We start from the raw sequence: 20326 nt of genomic DNA on the forward strand, positions 1-20326 counted from the left end.
TAGTTACACACTGAGTCATAATGTTCAGCCCTTCCATTTGTGTTAAAAGCACAAAAGGTATCTTTTAAAGGGTGTGCAAATAGGGTGACCATTGTTGGAACGAAGGGCAGATGAGTTCTGTGTTCAAAGACCTCAAACATAATTCACTGACCGTGAACTGGTGGATAAAGTATGCGATTGAGCCATTAGCAAAGTAAAGACTCTTGATATAGCAAGAACATCTGTTGAATATGCAATATTGTCCCGCCCTGTTGGGATTAGGTGAATTATTGTGTATGTAGTTTAAACATATTTGCGTTATTATCTTTTGCAAATGAATAACAAATGACCTATTTGGATAGAGGCTCAGTTTTCAATAAAAAGCGATATGGTGAACCCTTCAGGCACTTCACTTCTCCAGTCTCCATGAAATACTGGTCGTGGATGAACCTGAAGTCCGCTCGAGTGTAGTATATGTGTGTATTAAACATTTGCTTTGCAATCTTGAAACTCTGTCTCAGATGCTCTATTTTGTTTGAATTTTAGTGCTAAGAGGTCTCACCGGACTGCACAGGAGAAAGGGAAGCTCCTGGGTTTTGGCATCACTTTGTTCCCAGTCTGTTGAACTCCCCACGATACCAGCGCACCCTGCTACCAAAATAACCACACAGGAGACTAGAAGTGGAAAGGTATAGCTTATAATGAAAGCACAAACCAAACGCCTGGGCGGACTGCTCTCCCCATCTCAGGTCTGGTCATCCTTATACACAGACGGAGTGGCTGGCCCACTCTCCTTCACTCACATTGTTCCCATGCACGTGCATCCTGGTCCATATAAGGTAATATAGGGCAAGAAAGGGACAGGTGGTAAAAGTGTCAAAGTCCTGCCAACGAGCCGGTTTCGGTATTATGTCCTAGAGGGTCTTGTTACAGCTTGCAGTCACGTGCACCATGTACTTCTCAGGAAGGAGGTCAAGTCAACCCCCATTGCCTGAGGTGTGTCCATCACGCATTCTACAGCACTGTGCCCTTGCTGGCACCAGCCCAACCTCACCTTGCGCAGGGCCTCAAGGGATTGGGAGAAACACAATTTTAGAGCTGGTAACAATAGGCCAGACAGGAGGACATTGATTGTCTCTAATCGTGCAGGACCAGGCTGAGAACAGTGGTCAACTTCCTGTTTTTGTGCAAACACTTTACATGTTATAAGGAGGCTTGGATAAATCCCCTTTTAAGGCATCCTTAGATTAGAAATCTTCAAGAAGTACTCACCTGGGCCTACTCAATGACCAGCATGGTAGTGATTTGCTCTATAACATCCTTTATCGGAAAGCCTGGAGAAGACATCAGAAACCGTTCACATGGCCTGGGTCATCGTGATAGGTAGGATTACGGGGGGGTGTGGGTGGAGGGGTTTGCCTCAACTTTTATTCTCTTCCTCCAAATGCCATTTAGAAGATTTATGACAAAAATAGGTCTAATTGCATGGCTTGAGGACAAGTATTATTATGCTGATGAAGACTATCTATAATGTCTTGTACTTATTAGTGGTGATGTCAGATAATGTTGGGAAGGTTGTATTTATGTGATTCTGTGTTGTAATAGCAACTGTTGGTGTTGCAGATCAAATAAATGTTATTCTGATTCTGTCCGGACAATCTGTGCTGCTCCTAGAGCGGGCGGGGACGGGGGGTGGGGGGTGGAGGGCAGTGATTGTTAGCTGGAGCTTCCCTTTGGCAATGGTAGATTCTGCTTGGTCAGTCTTGGATTTCCCTTTTTGTGTGACTAGCACATATTTTATTTAAATCTCTGTCTGTGTCTCCTCTATCACCTGGTTGTTCTAGCTAACCATTATTCCCCCTTTTAAATCGTTCAAAAATGTGATCTTGCATGTCATCTGTACAGGTATGACACCCGGGCTTACCCTTTCCTTTCATCCTCAAATGACACATGGAAACAAAGGTTTCACCTTCTAGACTAAAATGGCCAATCTATGGACTCCAGTAGTCAAACATTTGTATGCAAAAATTCCTCGAACGTAAAGACATCTTTATTTAAGATTTCTCTTGTTACTTTATAATGCAACAATATGTATCTAAGCTAAACGAATAATGCACATGTTTTTCTTAAAATTATACTCTTTAAAAATTAATGTCAGAATGTGGAGCCCTTATTACAAGTTTGCCAGTATTTGCGAGGCAAATACAGCTGAACTCAATTATTAAATTGTCATTATCACTGGTGGAAATAATTTGGCTTATACCTATTTTTTTTTTCATTATTCCCCATAATGACGTCCCATTGGGCTGCATTGGAGGATAGTGATATAAATGAATGTGGAAATTCGGCTGGCACCGCTGCTGCCTTTTTTGTGGTGTTATAATCTGCATGTCCAAGCCAGTGGTTTTCCTGTATATCGATTTAAAAACCCATAATCGAGTAGAGCGGTAAAACAGGTGGTATTCTAAAACACCACCTTTTGCACCAATACTGCCAGACTAATAATGAGGCCTTTAGTCTCTCCTGTTTTTCTATCGCAATTCAACTTTTTATAGTTATCTTGACAAACTGCAGTTAACAAAATGTGCTACTGAAATTCCATCCAAAGCAAATAGAGTAACATTCTTACCCACTTACTCCTAGCAGTGGCTTCAAACAGCACTCCTTTTGCTTCCAATAGTGCTTAGACACCAGGAGAAAGTGGACCCTAGCTAGGTTTCTTGTAAATCAGTGCTGGGTTTAGAATAGAGCTCTACTTGGAGAATCATATGACGATATCGCTATCTCTTTCTCTCTCTCTCTCTCTCTTTCTCTCTCTCTTTCTCTCTCTTTTCTCTCTGTGCTTACTTTTGGTTTCCAACTCTCTGTCTCTAAGTCCCTCTCTGTCGCACTCTATTAGACAGATTCTAGAAAATGAATACACATGAAAAAGCACAAAGGATGCTTTCTTTTCTTTTGCCGGCACTTTAGATATGCACACGTCACCTTATTCTCAAAAGTGACCTGCGTAATTCAGGGGCGTTGGACAGCAGCGAAAAAGATGCACTGACCGACCTCCTCGCATATCTCAGCGATTAATGTATTATAGGCTAACAGCCAGTGCTGGTCATTGGCCCGGCTCTCGCCGGATCCGAGATCCGGCACCAGATGTGTAGCCGGATCTCGGGATCTGGCCAGAGTCAGCCACCACAAACCCCAAACCCCTGCTCTGCACTGGGTTACATGAAAAAAAGAATTTGAAAAAAAATAAAATTAAAATAAAATAAAAACGCCCGCTGGCGGCAATGAGCTGCTGAGCTGCTCTGCCCCCATACAGGACTTTGAACCAGGTCACAGCTGCAGGACAGCAAACTGTTACTTCCTCTAGTGACCCCGTGCGAGGGGTCACCAGTGGAAGTTACAGTCCTCGGCCACGAGCCAGTTGCTTTATTTATTTATGTAATGTATATCAGATCCATGGACCCAGATTATAAATTTATTTATGCAAGCTTTGTAGGATGCTTGTATCCGACAAACCTTGCATAAATAAATAAATATACAGGTATCCACAAACATTGCATGTATAAATAAATAGCCCTATTAACATTGGAACAATGACACTGGATGCAGCCGCCCAACTGCTCTCAGAGGGGAGCTGCAGGAGCTGTGCGGATGCTGTCCAAGTAAAATAAAACGTTGCTTCTGGCGAACAAAAATCACCCCGTTTGAATAGTACCCAATGGGGAGATTGTTTTTATAAAACGGGATGCAAATTGTGTATTTTAAATAATATTTACTAAGCAACACTGGTCAAAACTATTATCCTCACAGTGAAGTAACTCATCAACAGTGCCATGGAAGTGGTTTAAAGTGGAATTCATATACAAAGAAATTGCGCTGTTTTAAACTATTATTGTGGACATTTCCTTTGATCAGAGGTCAACTGCCAGCTCCGCCCCTAACCCCGCCTCCTCAGGCACCGCCCCGGACCCCAAACTCCGCACCCACCCGGACCTTGATGGATCCCCCACCACATTTTTTCCATTTGCCCCACTGCTTGCAGCACCCAAGTGGGTGATGGGAGCTAATTTCGGACTGACGGGCCATCCGAAGGCCCATCAGTGTGAAATGATTTAAAAGTATACAAAGCATTTAAACCCGTGCTAGAGAGATAGAAATTATAGAAGAAAAGCAGTGGTTCGACTTACTGCTGTTTCACTTTAAAAAAAAAATCACGTTCTGGTCAGTAGTGAGTCATCCTTTGCGCACACCCCTCCGCTTGTCCCAAAACAGGGTCAGGGGAATGTCTTTGTTTTCCACGCATTTGCAGGACTGAAACATGGCATTTGAATGTATGCATCTATAATGCCTACATCAAACACCCTTTCAGAATAGGGCACCTTTTTTCTGGTGCAAAAGAGAAGTGCACCTCCTTATTTGCACTAAATAAAAGCTTTGATAATTTGGCTGCACGTCTCTTTATTTCTCTCTCTCTCTCTCGCGCTCTGTAGACGAAAGTCGCTTTGCCAGGTAAACATAACACAGAAATCCTCAACTGGTAGGGGCTTTTTAAGATAAAAATTAGAACAAGAGCAGAAGAACAAGGGAATCCTCTGAGGTGGGGGCTGACTGGATATTTCGAGAGCTAGAATTGCCATTGCATAAGTCCAGTAGGAATGTGACCCTCAAGCTGAGGGTGGATTGCCCATATGAGGAAGGTTAGGGAGATGCGGGTAGGCTCGTCACGCAGTGATTGCATTCCGACAGACCTTGAAAGGGAAAAGAGGAAAAGGCTGCAGAGTCTACAATTGTGTTCGTCAGTTTCTATTAGTCTATTATTAGCTTTAGAGCCGATTGTAACAAATGTGTAGGTTCGGAAGCACTACCAACTAGTGGCCATCATTCAAAAGTAAACATTTCCATGGTACTAACTAGAAAGCAGATGTTTGTAACCTGAGCGTGATCCTCTCTAAGAAGAAAAGACTTCTTGCCCGTATGGGTCATCGATAGGCAGGGTTTAGAGAGGGCGCATGCGCTTTAGACCCGTGCTTTAGGTCATCTCTGTTAATTGAGAAATAAGTTGCTTTTAGGAAAGTGATTTTTTTTGGTTCTCGTTGTTGACCTGCGTACACCGTTTGACGCGGTTCCTCGCCCGAAATTATGGGAAAGAACATGAGGCTGTGGTCAGATAGGTCTTGGGCGGGGAAACTACAACAGCAATCAAGGTAAAGAAGGGCGTACGCCAGTGGTGTGTTCTGGCTCCAACTCCGTTTTTGCTGGACATAAATGGGCTGAATGGCAAAACCTTAGCAGCATCTCTAACTGGGGATACATATCAAATGTCCTTATTCTCTGATGATGCAATTCTTGTCTCCCTAACACCTTGTATTGGTATTTGTATGTTATTATTTTTCTATAGGACCTGCGCCTAGGCGCTTTACAAAATTAATGAATTGGTACAATAATAAGTAAAGATGGCATAAACAGCAGCAGACAAAACAGAGAAAGGAGAAAAAGAAAACCGATAGGATGAAATAACATGATAATGCAGTGAACGGAAAATATGAAAGTCATGTAACATAATTGAATTGTTATAAGACAAATTCAACCTTCACCTAACCAAAAAAGAACTTTACAAGAGGTATTTAAAAAATACTTCTGAGCTAAAGAAAACATTTCAGCTCTTTCAGGAGTTTTGTAAGGATAGGGGCTTAGCCATCAATTGTAGCAAAACAAAGTCTTTGGGCCTCATTACAGGTCGGGCGGTCCGGAAATAACAGTGGCGGTAAACCTGCCGCCACTGTTAATTCCGGCCCGCCGATCCCGAGTCCTGCATGCGGGAGGTGATCTTCCCGCCAGGTCTGACCTGGCGGGTTTAACACCGCCCGCCTGCAGGCGGACGTGGAAACACCAGCACCATCAAGAGATGGTGCCAGTGTTTCCACTTCCCCATTCCCATTGAGTCCTACAGGACTCAATGGGAATTAACCTAATTCCGCCTCCGGAATTCCCGGGACACCAGGGTCGTAATGCCCTGGTATTTCCGTGAGTCACAGAAAAAAAAGGTTTTGCAATCTGACCTTGGAGGAGAAAGCAATTGAGCAGGTGGTCTCGTATGATCACCTGGAAGGTCACTAGCTCTTGCAAGTGGGTTCAGCAGCTGTTCAGAGCAGCCGCCTCACTCTCCAGATGTTCATATGAACATGGGAATGGAACGATGGGCACCCTAATAGAGGCTTATAAATCGCAAGCCAGGCAGGCCGCCCTATCCAGAGCTGAAATTTGGAGCCACGCAAATTGCAATAACCTAGGCCTTATAGATAATGGCTTCTTAAAACAAAATGGGCCTTCCAACCAGCATATCCATGTTTTTGATACACGTGGAAACATGCCTACCACATAACAAGCATATTGTGGCCTTTAGGCCTGTATTGTTCTAGATCAGATTGTGGAGCAGAGCTGCTATTCACAAGTACAGGGAGGCTACTATGGACACCACAGGGCGGCCAGGTGGGTTGTCCTTGCCAAGGTTTAAGTATGTCATGAAAAATCTGGGAAACATAGGACATATCGATATATGGACACACCCCGACAGTACAGCTGGCAGTACAACATAGTCTACCAAGGAAGCCATCCAGCAGAAACGGTAACTCGACATGCTTAGTGGAATCTGATCCACAGTGTCCATCTATTGGGAGAATAAGAACAACCCAGGATAGGTTGATCCCGAGCTGATCCACAGTGTCCATATATTGGGAGAATAAGAACAACCCAGGATAGGTTGATCCCGAGCTGATCCACAGTGTCCATATATTGGGAGAATAAGAACAACCCAGGATAGGTTGATCCCGAGCTGATCCACAGTGTCCATCTATTGGGAGAATAAGAACAACCCAGGATAGGTTGATCCCGAGCTGATCCACAGTGTCCATCTATTGGGAGAACAAGAACAACCCAGGATAGGTTGATCCCGAGCTGATCCACAGTGTCCATCTATTGGGAGAACAAGAACAACCCAGGATAGGTTGATCCCGAGCTGATCCACAGTGTCCATTAATTGGGAGAACAAGAACAACCCAAGATAGGTTGATAACGAGCTGATCCACAGTGTCCATCTATTGGGAGAACAAGAACAACCCAGGATAGGTTGATCCCGAGCTGACCCACAGTGTCCATCTATTGGAAGAATAAGAACAACCCAGAATATGAACCTTATTTTGATGTTATGCAACCAAGATTTTTGTGTTAAACAGTATCAAACCAATGCCCATACTGTACAGATCGAACAGGGATTATAGTGCATTTTCTTCTGGCTTGTCTATTGTACCTTTACTACAGAAGGACATATCTGAGAGCCAGGTTTTTACTGTCTGGAATTGCTATAACAAGTGAAGCCATGGTCTTATGTAGAAGGACCAATGACGCTGCAAACACATTCACAATGGCAGAATATATGTATAGATCGGTTGTAGGTGACTTGTTTGAAAAATAAAGGATCGAATGCCTTTTTTTCAACACCAAAAGTGCCGAAAAAAGAGTTTTGAATGCTTTTTTTTTAGTTTTTTTTATGGGGGTCCCCCCCAAAGACCCGTTTTCTTTTTAAAAAAAACTTTTTTTATGCAAACTAAACAAAAAAAGTATAAATAGATAAATTAAAAACCATTCAAAAATGTTTTTCCGGTCCTTTTGGTTTCGAAAAAAAAGGGCATTGGATCCTTTTTTTTTCAAAACTTTGACTGGACACCATATAGATCATGGCTGAACAGATCTGCATGATTCAATTCCATGAAAGGAGAGCTGTAAATGTTATGTTATGTTATGTTATTTTGCATTTATATAGCGCCTTATATACCATTGGTATGGTCTGAAGGCACTGGTAGGTTGAATGCCCTTGGGAACCGAAGTTCAGATCAGTAGAGAGAGTAGAGAGAGTCAAAGGTGCGTGTGAGCACCGGGTATGTGTGCAGCTGGTGCGGTATTCGTGTAGTAGCTGCTTCTTAGCGGTAGGTGTGGTGGTTGAGAGATCAGGAGTATGTGTTCATTCTGGTAGGATTTATCCAGACCGAATGTGGCTGTGTTAGGCCTGAGGAGAACGCCTGGCTGGGGGGGGTGTAACCAGCATTGTTTACTTAGAATGATGGGGAGTGTGCGGCGGATGTTGGTATGAGAACAGTTATACCGAATGGTGTCATAGTACCTCTGTGTTCTAGTTGAGTGGTGGTGTAAAGAAGAGAGTAAGCGTGGTGGTGTGATATGATGGGTTATATGCTCTTTCAAATGTTCCCTGCATTCCAAACCATACTATATACGCCACGCAATTCTATGCGTTCCAGTCCGTTCCATGTACTCTTATCCACTCCATGCACCCCAGACTGCTCCACACACTCCGGTCCGCTCGACGTACTAATGCACTCCAGTCCGCCCTGCGCACTCCAGTCTGCCCTGTGCGCTCCAGTTAGCCCCACGTACTCCAATCTGCCCCACGCATGCGCTCTTGTCTGCCCCACGCATACACTCCTGTCTGCCCCATGCATGTACTCCTGTCTGCCCCATGCATGCACTCCTGTCAGCCTCATGCATGCACTCCTGTTAGCCTCATGCATGCACTCCTGTCTGCCACATGCACTCCTGTCCGCCACACGCACTCCTGTCAATCACACGCACTCCTGTCCGCCACACGCACTTCTGTCCACTACTCATACTCCTGTCCGCCACATACACTCAAATCCGCTCTATTTACTCCGATCCGTTTCATGTATTCTAAGTTGTTTTATGCACTCCATCTACATATTTCACCCGTACCATTAAGTGTATTCTAAGTTGTTTTATGCACGCCGTCCACATATTTTGCCCGGAACATCTTCATACTTCATCCTTTCCATCCACCAATTTCACACGTTTCATCCACGTACGTCACCTGTTTCATCCACATACGGCACCCGATCCATCCACCTACGGCACCCGATCCATCCACCTACGGCACCCGATCCATCCATATACAGCACCCATTCTAACCACATATGTCAGCCGTTCCCTCAACATACGTCACCCATTCCATCCATGTCTGGCACCCGTTCCATCCACGTACGGCACCCGTTAGATCCATATATGTGATCAACTCCATTCACATATATCATTTGTTCTATTCATGTAGAATTCATCTACGTACTTCACTCGTTCCGTCCGCTCTACGCATTCAGCAGCTCTACGTACTCATCCATTCTATTCACTCATCTGTACTGCATGCAATCTGCACTCGTTCGTTCAACGTACTGATCTGCTCTATGCAACTCGTTGGCTCTACGCAACACGTCCGCTCCACTCTCGGCACTCGTTCGCTCTAGGCACTCATTCGCTCTAGGCACTCGTCCGCTTTATGCCCTCACACGCACTATGCATTCATCTGTTTTGCTCATTCACCCACTCTACGCACTCATCCGCTCTATGCACTCATCCCCTCTATGCACTCATCCCCTCTATGCACACATCCCCTCTATGCACTCAACCCCTCTGCGCACTCAGCCCCTCTGCGCACTCATCCCCTCTACGCACTCATCCCCTCTATGCACTCATCCCCTCTATGCACTCATCCACTCTACGCACTCATCCTCTCTACGTAACCCTCTTTTCATATGCACTCATTCGCTCATATGCACTTGTCTGCTTTATATACTTGCCGGCTCTACCCACTAATCTGTTCTATGCAGTCATCCACTCTACACATTCTTCCGCTCAGCTCATCCATCCCACTCTGCTCATCCATCTGCTCCCTGCACTCATCCGTTCTAGGCACTCATCAGCTCTGCATGCATTCCGCACTCATCCGTTCCACATACTTATCCGTTCTACGCACTCATCTGGTCTATGTAACTCATCCGCTCTAGGCATTTGTCCACTTTATGCCCTCATCTACACCTTTATCCGCTCTACGCATTCACCTACCCAACACAGTCACCTGCTCCCCGCACTCACCCGCTCCCCGCACTCACCAGCTCCTCACGCTCACCAGCTCCCCGCACTCATCCGCTCTCGACACTCATCTGCTCTCCACACTCATCCGCTCTCCACACTCTAGAACTCGTAAGACAAGATAGCTGCACCATGTGAGGACAGGGGGCGCAGGATTCACTTACTCCGACACGACTCAATAACGAGGACTCAATAGGTTGGCAAAGGGAAGTCCGTTTAATGACAAGTACATCAAACAGGGAAACCAACGGGAATCAGCTGTGGTGCGATCACCTGTCTCGCTGACTTCCTCGAACTTCAGTCGGACAGCACTTCTTATAGGCAGAAATCGACATTACTGACATCTAACTTTACAAAAATCACAATGCAATATAATTGGTTAGGAAAGGTAACTTAAGTATAAGTGTTATATCTGTATATGATAGTAGGGCATGCGGATTGGATAACTCTTATCGGGTGGGCGTCTATGCCCATCCCTCTACATCACACGTGATAGACGTCACTACAACTATGATGTCCTATTGGTTACAATATCTATAGGACTTCAGATAACTTGGTCCATTGTGATTGGGCAGGTTACACCCCTAGACATAAATTTCCACTTTTAATTAGCAGCATGCAGAATGGACACCCCTGTGCCTGGTGTCCCAAGTTTCACCCTACCTCCCTTCCATCAATCAGTGTTTTAGGGCGACGTGTCAATTAGTTGGCTAAGGATGGCCTCGAAACTGTAGTCTCTTATCGGGAAAAGTTATGGCATCCTCGGGTCCTGGATGACATCAGGCGATGGTACTTCTTCGCGCCTGGCTGGACACGTGTTAGTTCACCATGAATCTGCTTCAGTTTCCAGCTTTTAGTGCATTTAAGTCTGTGTCGGCCTAGCCACCTACATGGGCCCCCCTTATCTTGACCTTCATGAGGCAGGCTGGTATGCTCTGAAGTTGGAGTCTTGTGAGCTGACGCTCTCCTCTCCTTCTCTGGTTGACCTCGATTTCCTAGGCATGAGCCGCTCTTTGTTGAGTTTCAATTCCGCTCCTTTTCTTGCCTTTGGCTGGGTTTCGAAACATGGCCTGTCAGGCCTCTGGCCGCCTGGGTACCTTTCTGCTTTTACAAAATGGAGTCGCACTTGTATAATGTGCCTTATTGAGGTAGATATATGGTTGGCGCTTGCCACTCTATCTTCTACTAAGCATTGAAAGCAATATTGATTTCTTAGCATCTTGCATTTCAAGCCTATTTACATGTTTAACAGGACGGTTGCTTCCATCTTGTCTCGTAACACTGTTTCCTCACGTTGTAACATTGTCTCCTCTCTGTGCCTATTCCATTCAATTTCGTAGTTACTCGCACTGGCGTGTTATCTCCGATATAGCTGCTCTTGTTCATTCTTGGATCTGTTCAGGCCCTTGTGTCATTTCCACTGGCCTTCCATTAAGGCTTTTGGGGTCTCTTCGTGGACCGTGTGTAGGTACACAAAACCTACGAGATCCCACAAAGCAGCTTCCTTCCCTTTCTGCTCAGAGTGAGTAACTATAGATGCGTATGCACTTTGTCATGTTCACCCCCTAACCAAAAAAGGGGCGAATAACCATGTAATTATCAAAAATATACATATTTTAATTTTTATCAAAAAACACATTACACATAACAATATATTGCTCTTAAAAAAGCTCCACATTATAATCAGAACACATTCTGAAACACATATCTATGTGTATATACATTGTACACCTAGAAAAAAGGCTAACACTTCAAACCCTTTCTATACCTAACTCTAAGGTGTGTGTTTATCTTGACCACAACTGTTATTATTGTTACCCCTCTTGATTTGTACGGGCAAGAGACTGGCATCTTGTCGCGTAACACTGTTTCCTCACGTTGTAACATTGTCTCCTCTCTGTGCCTATTCCATTCAATTTCGTAGTTACTCGCACTGGCGTGTTATCGCCGATAGCTGCTCTTGTTCATTCTCGGATCTGTTCAGGCCCTTGTGTCATTTCCACTGGCCTTCCATTAAGGCTTTTGGGGTCTCTTTGTTGACCGTGTGTAGGTACTCCTCATTTCGTATCAGCGGCTGGTATGGCTGTCTGATAGGGTACCGTGCTGCCCAGGGTTGTCTGGTTATGGGTGCTTCAACCGGTATGGATCTTCTGATGTATACTGGGCAGAGTCCTAGTGCAGCTCTTTGTAGGTTCATTTGCTCTTCATATGTCACATACCTTGGCAAGTACGCTCCCGGTACCTCGAAATGAGGGGAAGGGGTGCAGGTCATGTCTGGGACCTCCTCTACACTCCCCCCTCTGGTCGGTTCATCGACCACTTCTGCAATCTCCTTTGCATTCATTTCTTTTGCTTCTTCAGTGTCATGCTCATCGCCCTCTGCGTTGGTACATGATGGTGTGAATGTGTGAGCCTTTGGAGTCCATATTTTTATCACTCCCTTCAAACTCCCTGCTGTCTTCACATGTTCGTCTTTGTTCCATGTCATTAGCTGACATTGTCCATTTGGGCTGCAGTAGATCCATTTTCCTTCATACCTTCTTCATTTCTTAGGGTATGTGAACTTTGTTCCCTCTGGCGCAAATTTGCTGGCTGTCACAAAGTCTCTTATTTCTTCATCAGTCAGGTCTCTGGGCTTCCATCCTGGTTCGACGTCAATCATTATTTTCATCCCTATGGCTTTCTTTGCAGTTTTCTGGCACTGTGTAATGATTATCTTGATAACACAGAATCCTAGCAATACCATTGCTAGTAGATCTCCCAGAAACTTGAATATATCTGCCATCCATTGTGGGACCCACGAGAATAGGTCTCCAAACCAGCTGTCATCGTCTACTTCGTCACTTTCATCGATCATCTGGTTTTTCAGGCTTGTCAGCATGCTTATGGCCTCTGTTATGGTTCCATTTTCTTCATCGTGTGATGGTGCGAATGTGCAACATGGTTCTCCGATTTTTTCACAAACACCTCCATCCATTGCAGTGATCATGTCAAGCACATATCTGTTTTGGAGGGTCATCAGTCTGATTGCTCTCAGCTCTTCTTTGATCGTGTTGAATCCTTTTATAGTGGTATTGATGGTCTGCAATAATTCCCATCTGGTTATCTGCAACCATTTATTATTCACTCCAACTTGGATGTGGGGCAGGAGTAGTGTTGTAAATACTGTTGAGGTGAGGCTGAACAGCCTGTGTTCGTAAGGGATTGCATGGAATGCCTCTTCTGATTTGGGAGAAAAGTAATTTTTCCTCTTCTTCCTGGATACCAGTTCCACAGATCTTCTTCTTCTTAGATGAGCATCTGCTTTCGGGAAACTGTCCAACTTTAGGTCATTCTTAGGGATCACTAGTGCGGGAACGTGGACATTCAATAGTGTGCATATGCCTCCCCAATTTTTCGGCAGCCTTATGTATGCCTTGGATCCACACGCCCAGTAATGGTCCATAATAACTGCGGTTCCTTGTGTCATTCCCGGAGCTTCAAAGATTCGTCTGCAGTTTTGATTCTCTCCCATCTTCCTTGTGCCATTGTTTCTGAAGCATAGTTTCGGGCTCTTCAGTGGCACTATCTGTAGGGGTCCCCCTCTATCTTCGACCCATGTTAGCAACTTTAATAGCTTTGGCCACATAGGTTTGCATAACCTCTGTGAATTCTCTATTGCTTCCTTGCATGCTCCAAGGACCATCCACGCTCGGCAGATTACTACTCCATCTTCCCATCCATCTGAGGAGACCACTGACCCCCAGATCTGCATTTGGCCTCTGTTCTTCCAGATTTGAGCCTTCTCTGCAGTTTATCCTTGAACGTTCAGTCCTGGGTTTATTTCCCATCTTATCCCTGATCCTTTGACGCCAGGGTTCTCGTACCTGATCACATGATTTTTGGTTTGCGCTCGGTTTCTTGTTTTAATGTCCTGGACCTAGCCATCTTTATCCGGGTAATCCTTTTCATTGGCCCATATCAACAAGGTGTCTCTTCCCATAAATTGTCCTCTGGTGTTGCACATTGCTACGTGTGACATACATTGTGCTGGAGGGACATCAATATCTACAGCCACGAAGATCTTGGATTTTCCCATGCTCTATGGTAGGAGTGCACAGACGAAGCATTCTGCTTCTGACTGCCTTCATCCTACTTCCTTCATGTGTTGATACCATATGTTGTTTCCGAGATGGGCTGTGCTGTCCAGGTAATCATTAAGTTCATTGTTATCTTCATGAGGCCTTCTCTTGATTCTCAACGTTCTTCTGTAGTTTGTTATGACTACGTCTCTGAATGCATCTGTGCTGCTTTTCCACTTCGGGTATCTCGATCGAGCAGGCTGCCTCGACTGCATCGCTGTGGTAGGAGGAGGATTTGTGCTTCCTTTTCTTCCCTTTTGCAGTCTGCCATAAACTTCCCGTAACCACCATTGGTTCACCAACCTCCCAACTTGTGGCTGTGTTGTAGGCCTGCGGCTTGTTCCTTGCGTTGGAGCAGGTGTGCTTGCAGTTATAGTTTCTATAGTTCTGTTTTTCAACTCCTCGTGTAGTTTCTTTGCTTGGACTATGAATGGGAACAGATACTGTATTAGCATGTGTGTCTTCTCTGTGAGTTCTTTCGTGGCCATTTCTGTTCTTTTCAGGGATTTTGCTATTCCCTCCTTCTTTGGCATTTCACTTGGCATTTCTTGGTCACTTCCACTATTCTCTGGGCTTGGATGTTGGGTGGGCAGTTTCTCCTTCTCTGCTGCCTTCGTCGGAGGCCTTGTAGCCATTGACACTTGCCCTTGCTTGTGTGCATTCTGTGTGTGGGTGCGTGCCGTGGCCAGTGCTACATTATCATTCATTCCGTGCTGACCCTGTCTCCAACCTTTTTCCCCATTCATTACCTCAAGTGTATAAGTATCACTGCTAATTACATTCAATTTTAAATCATTTGCTTCATCATTAGCTTTTCTTGGAACTGGAATCACTATGTAAGGGCTGGGTGCTTTTGTGGGATTCATATGTTCATTATCTGGTAGGTGCACTGAAATTGGGATGCTTCGTGCACCAATGGAGAGAGCAGTTCTGATAGTCAATGACAGAAAGACAATGATGATCACCAAGCATATACACATGATAGATTTGTAAGACATCAGGCAGCATTTTCTCCCAGGAAAGCGGAGCGCCCTTCTGTTGGGGGTAAAACCAAGTTACTGTTCTGGGCCCCCATTTCGAATGAGTTCATAGTCAGTTATTTATTCCTTCTTTTGCTCTGGTCTCGTATTTCGAGAGTTCGTTACTATTAGAGGGACGAGTGCTTCTCCAATGACCCCCTCACGTGAGTGACGACGGTAGTCTCTGGGTCCTCAGTACAGTTCCTGTGCTAGACTAAGGAAAAGGGTTAGGCTAGCAGTTCTGATACATTACATTTATTTATGCGTATCTAAAGTAGGTGAGGTTCCAGTGGAGGCCTCGAATTTGCCTTGTTCCTGAGGACATGCTCGTGACAGTTCAATGTGAAAGAAGAACTGAAAGGACTGCTACAAATTACACAAAAATGGAATGCTGAAAAAATAAAAATAAAAATAAAGATAAAAGTGAACGTGTGGCAAAAATAGGAAACAATGAGCTAATCATACAAAAATAAAGTTGTACAAATATGAAATATGGAAAAATAGAAAATGAGTCAAAATCGCATAAATAAGATGTACCAACAGGAACAAAAATAAAAGCAGAAGTCAATATATGAAAAATAGAAAAAATGAGAAGGATGCAGAAAAGGAAAAATAAGATGGCTAAGTTCTTGTAACTGCTCCTTTCGTTCGGTCTCTTCGGCGACAAGTTGAAGAACAGTGGGCCTCATTCCGAGTATGGCGGTAAGGGATACCGGTCACCGTTAACGAGACCGGTGCCGGTAATCCCTTACCGCCACATTCCGAGTTCCCTTTGCGCCCTCGTCCCTAACGCCTGCTTTTAGGCTTTTAGCAGGCGTTAGGGACGAGGGCGCAAAGGGGCTTTTTAGCCAATAACGGTGACCGTAAAGTACGGTCACCGTTATTTGCAATTTCCCCATTCCCATTGAGTCCTATGGGGGCTCATTTGGAAATGGGGAAGGGCCCTGGGGAATGGGAAATTACCGCCCTGGTCAACTCGGAATAGGGCGGTAATTTCCCATTCCACCAGGGCGGTGCCGGTACGGGTCCGGTGCCGACCAAGGCGCTACTACCGCCATTGGTTAGCGCCGGACTCGGAATGAGGCCCAGTGTCTCTTTTCTCTATCTGCTCCACGGTGAACCAATGACGACCAAGTTCTATTTTGGATTTCCTCCTTCTAAGGCTCTTTTCAGCAGTGGATGTCCATAATTGCTTCTTAGTTGCGCTATGATAGCCCTCAGGAGCCTGTTTACTTGCGCGTTTTTTGCTGAATCTCCGAGGAATGCGGGTATGTCAACATTGCTGGGTCTACCCACTAGTTCTGGAAAGTTTTCAATGAGGTGGAAGAAAACACGGTATGCATATTGGCTGTCTTCTGGTGTTAATGTCATTTGCTCTGATTTTCTAGCCTCTAGATCACAGGCCTTTCTTGCAGCATCAACAGTCTTTGTCTCCTCGATCTGTCCCTCGGCTAAAGGTCTCACTGATATCTCCTTAGGAATTCTCGCTGGAAGTTGGACAGTTCCACTTGGAGTATTATACTATGGAGAAGTGTGCCCATGTATGGGGCGTTGGCCGGATCTCTAAGGAAGGTGATGACATCAACATCTGCAGGCCTTCCTACCATTTCAGGATAGTCTGTGACTAGTCTGAGCATGACATTGTAGGCTAGCTGGGTATGTGTGGGAGTCAGGGACATCTGCCTTGTTTGCTGGGTCCTGATAACAATCATTTCTTTTGACGTGAACAGTTTTTAAACTTTCCTGCTGCGTGGATTGCAACCACGTAATTTAATTTGTACCACACTCGGTTTAGGAATTTGTTGTTTCTTGGATCTCTGATGAAGGTTAGGGTATCTCTGGTTCTCCCGACTAGTCCTGGGCATTCTTCTATGATGCAGAAAAATAGGGTATATGTAAGTTCATCAATGATCACTTGTGGTGGAAGCATCTGCACCCTTATCACCGTACTCTGATAGTACAATGAAGGCTTCCATGATGACAGTCAGTAATTGCCTGATTATTTTCTTGTTGACCGGATCTTGGATAAAGTCTGTGACACTGGCTCCTCTCCCTATGAGTGATGGGTATGCTAGCACCACGAATTGGAAATAGGTTAGCACATCCCAATTGAGGCTTCTGGCGGAAAGTACCATAAGTTCTGTGAACAAAGTCTCCACACTGATTGCTTCAGGGTACTGTGTTACACTTTCAGGCAATGTCTTATTTGTAGTCCATCAGAGTCTTGATTCTTTGTACTTAATTGAGTAAGCCATGCTTTTGAATGCTCATTTTATCAATGTTGTTCTGGCTTAGGATGTGCTTCTCTTTACCCTGGGATGTACAGGTGTTTGTTAAGTCTTTATTTCCCCTTGCTTGGGGAACCTGTCCCATTCTATGCCACACCTTGCATCCGGGTTCTTTGGCTTGGTTTTCTGCTGGTGCGTCCTTCTTCTTCACCATGGATCTTGTTTGCACGTGCTGATGTTCTTCCCCATTGTCCGTGGTCTCTTTGTAGTCGGATGCAGCAGGAGGGCTCTCCCCTATGTAGGGCTTAATGTCATTTATGAAGATCCATGCCCTTCTGCCCTGGAGCTTGACGGCAGAGGGGGTGCAGTCCTCTACAATGAACGGGCCATTAAATCTTGCTCGTCACACCCTTTCCTGGTAAAGTTCTTCACCAAAACGCTGTCACCACAGAAGACGACGGGCGCATTTACACCTTGCACAGTGTCTGCTTCGGCACTTCCTGCTGTGTTTTGTGCTGCGCCACCCCCTCTTTGCCGTCGCTGTAGCTGGTCTGAAATGACAGAGGCACTGGATGTCAAACAGTTTAGGTACTTTTGCATCTCTGTTCCCGGAAACCTCCCTAGTCGGCTGGGCATCACAACTAGCTCTATCTCTGGGGGTAAGAGGGGTCCTCATCCTTCTGCCTGTAAATATCTTGTGCGGCGTGAGGTGATGGTCGGAGCCTGGTTGGTTCCGAAGTGCATACAATGCCAATGGTAGACAGTGCAGCCATCCCTTCTTTAATGTGAGCTTCAACTTGGCTATCCTCTCCTTAAGCAAGCCGTTGATCCGTTCACATATCCCATTCCCCTCTGGATGATTCGCCGACGAGAACTTGTGTTTTATACCAAGCAATGAACTAATCTGGTCGAACACTGAGTTTACAAAGTGGGCCCCATTATCTGATCTCATTATCTCACACACCCCCCATCTAGGGAACACTTCTCTCACCAGGAATTTAGCAGCACAGGCAGCGTCGGGGTGTGTACAGGGACCTGCTTCTATCCATCTAGAGAATAGACACACCACCACAATTAAATACCTGTATCCATTGCACACTTGAATCATGTCGACGTAGTCGATATGTAAGTGCTGGAATGGTCCGTTTGGTCTGGGAATGATTCCTCTCACTACTTTTAATGTGTGCCCAGCAGTGAATTGCTGGCAGATAATGCAGTTCACCATGAAAAATGCAACATGCTCTACCAAATTCGGTGTGAACCAGTCTTCTGCGAGCGTTGCAGCAAGATTTTCTTTTGTCAAGTGGATGGGGTAGTGCAGTTTTTCTAGTGCTACCTTTAGGAGGGTGACAGGCATTACTGGTTTACCAGTGCTGTCTTGCCTCCACAACCAGTCAGAAGGGTTTAATGAACACCCTCAACGCTTCCATAAATTCTTCTCCTCCTGTGGTGCCTCCCCCTGGAGCTCCGTTAGCTGAGTCTGCCCCGTATTACTATAGGCTTCCGGTATGGCACGTGCTACCATCATTCGCTCATGGGTACGTGCCACCTCCACGTCCATGATTGTTTCATTCTTGGATGCCATGCGCTTGGCTTCCATGTCTGCTTCATGATTTCCACGAAACACGAAATCTGTCCCGTTGGTATAAGCGGCGCATTTCACGACCGCTATGCCCACTGGGAGCTGTAGTGCTTTTATCAGCCTGTCCAATAAGGCTGCATGTTGTACTGGCATGCCGTCTGCTCGGAGGTAGCCCCTCCTTTTCCAGCGCGCTAGACCTGCATGTACTGTGGGCGTCACATAGTCTGAGTCACTGTACACAGTTACTTCCTGGTCTGCATGATTCTCAATGGCGAGTATCAGCGCCAGCAGTTCTGCAGCTTGCGCAGAATAGTGAGAGGGTATTCGCCCACTGACGAGTACTCGAAATTCTCCATTCGCTAGGTGCTTTACCACGGCCACGCCTGTATACCTTTGTTCGTCTTCTTGGTCAATTCTCGAAGACCCGTCAATAAAGATGATCCCTCCACCTGCCAGAGCATTTTCTTTTACCCTGAGGATTTCATCATAGAATTCCTCATAGTTCGCACAGTCGTGTATGGGTTCTCCCTCTGTGCGTGGCTCAGCTATGAACGTAGCAGGGTTTACAGTTTTACATCGCACTATTTTCATCGATGGATTAGAGATAATCACCTCATAGGCGGATGCTCTTTGAGATGTCAGTGTGCCCTTTGGCTTCTCGAATATGGCGAGCAGCAAGTGCTCAACATACAATGTCATGAGCACCCCATCACAATGGATGATGCCTTCTCGATGGCGAATGCGGCAGCAGCTAGGTTTTGTTCGCATGGGAAGTGGCCCTTCATGACTCGGTCCAGATTCCCGCTGTAATATGCTAGGGGCTTGTACCCCAGCGAGGTTCGCTGTGCAAGCACTGCCGTCATAAAATTGCCATCGGTATGTGAGAACAAGTAGAATTCCTCTGCGTGATTAGGAATCCCGAGAACGGGGGCCTTACAAATTGCCCCTTTGAGTTTTGTAAACCCTTTCTCCATTGCTTCATTCCATTCAATATCTTCCCTTGTTGTCTGGGCCTTTTTTAGGGCCTGAAACAAGGGCTTGGTGTAAGAGCTGTAGTCAAAGACTCATGCTGTGACGTAATTGCATAGGCCTAAAAAGCTTTGCATCTGTTTTATTGTGCGCGGCTTGGCCGTGTTCATGATGGCTTCAGCCCTTTCTGGGGTTACCTTTTTCCCTTCATGAGAGATCAATTGGCCGATGTATAACACTTCTGGCTGACAGTACTGCAACTTCTCCTTATCAACCTTGTATCCCTTCTCAGCCAGTATAGTCAATAGCTGCACAGAGTCGTGCCTGCATTGCTCTTCAGCGGTGCTGCAGATCAGAATGTCATCTACATACTGCAAAACAACACTGTCCACCGCAATATTGCTTAGGTCCATCTGCAGGACTCTGTTGAAAATGGATGGAGACTCACAGTACCCCTGTGGCAACCTCGTACTTTTCAGG

The sequence above is a fragment of the Ambystoma mexicanum genome, chromosome 9 (genome assembly GCF_040938575.1).
Source record: "Ambystoma mexicanum isolate Mex_15411 chromosome 9, UKY_AmexF1_1, whole genome shotgun sequence".
In the NCBI taxonomy this organism is placed as follows: domain Eukaryota; kingdom Metazoa; phylum Chordata; class Amphibia; order Caudata; family Ambystomatidae; genus Ambystoma; species Ambystoma mexicanum.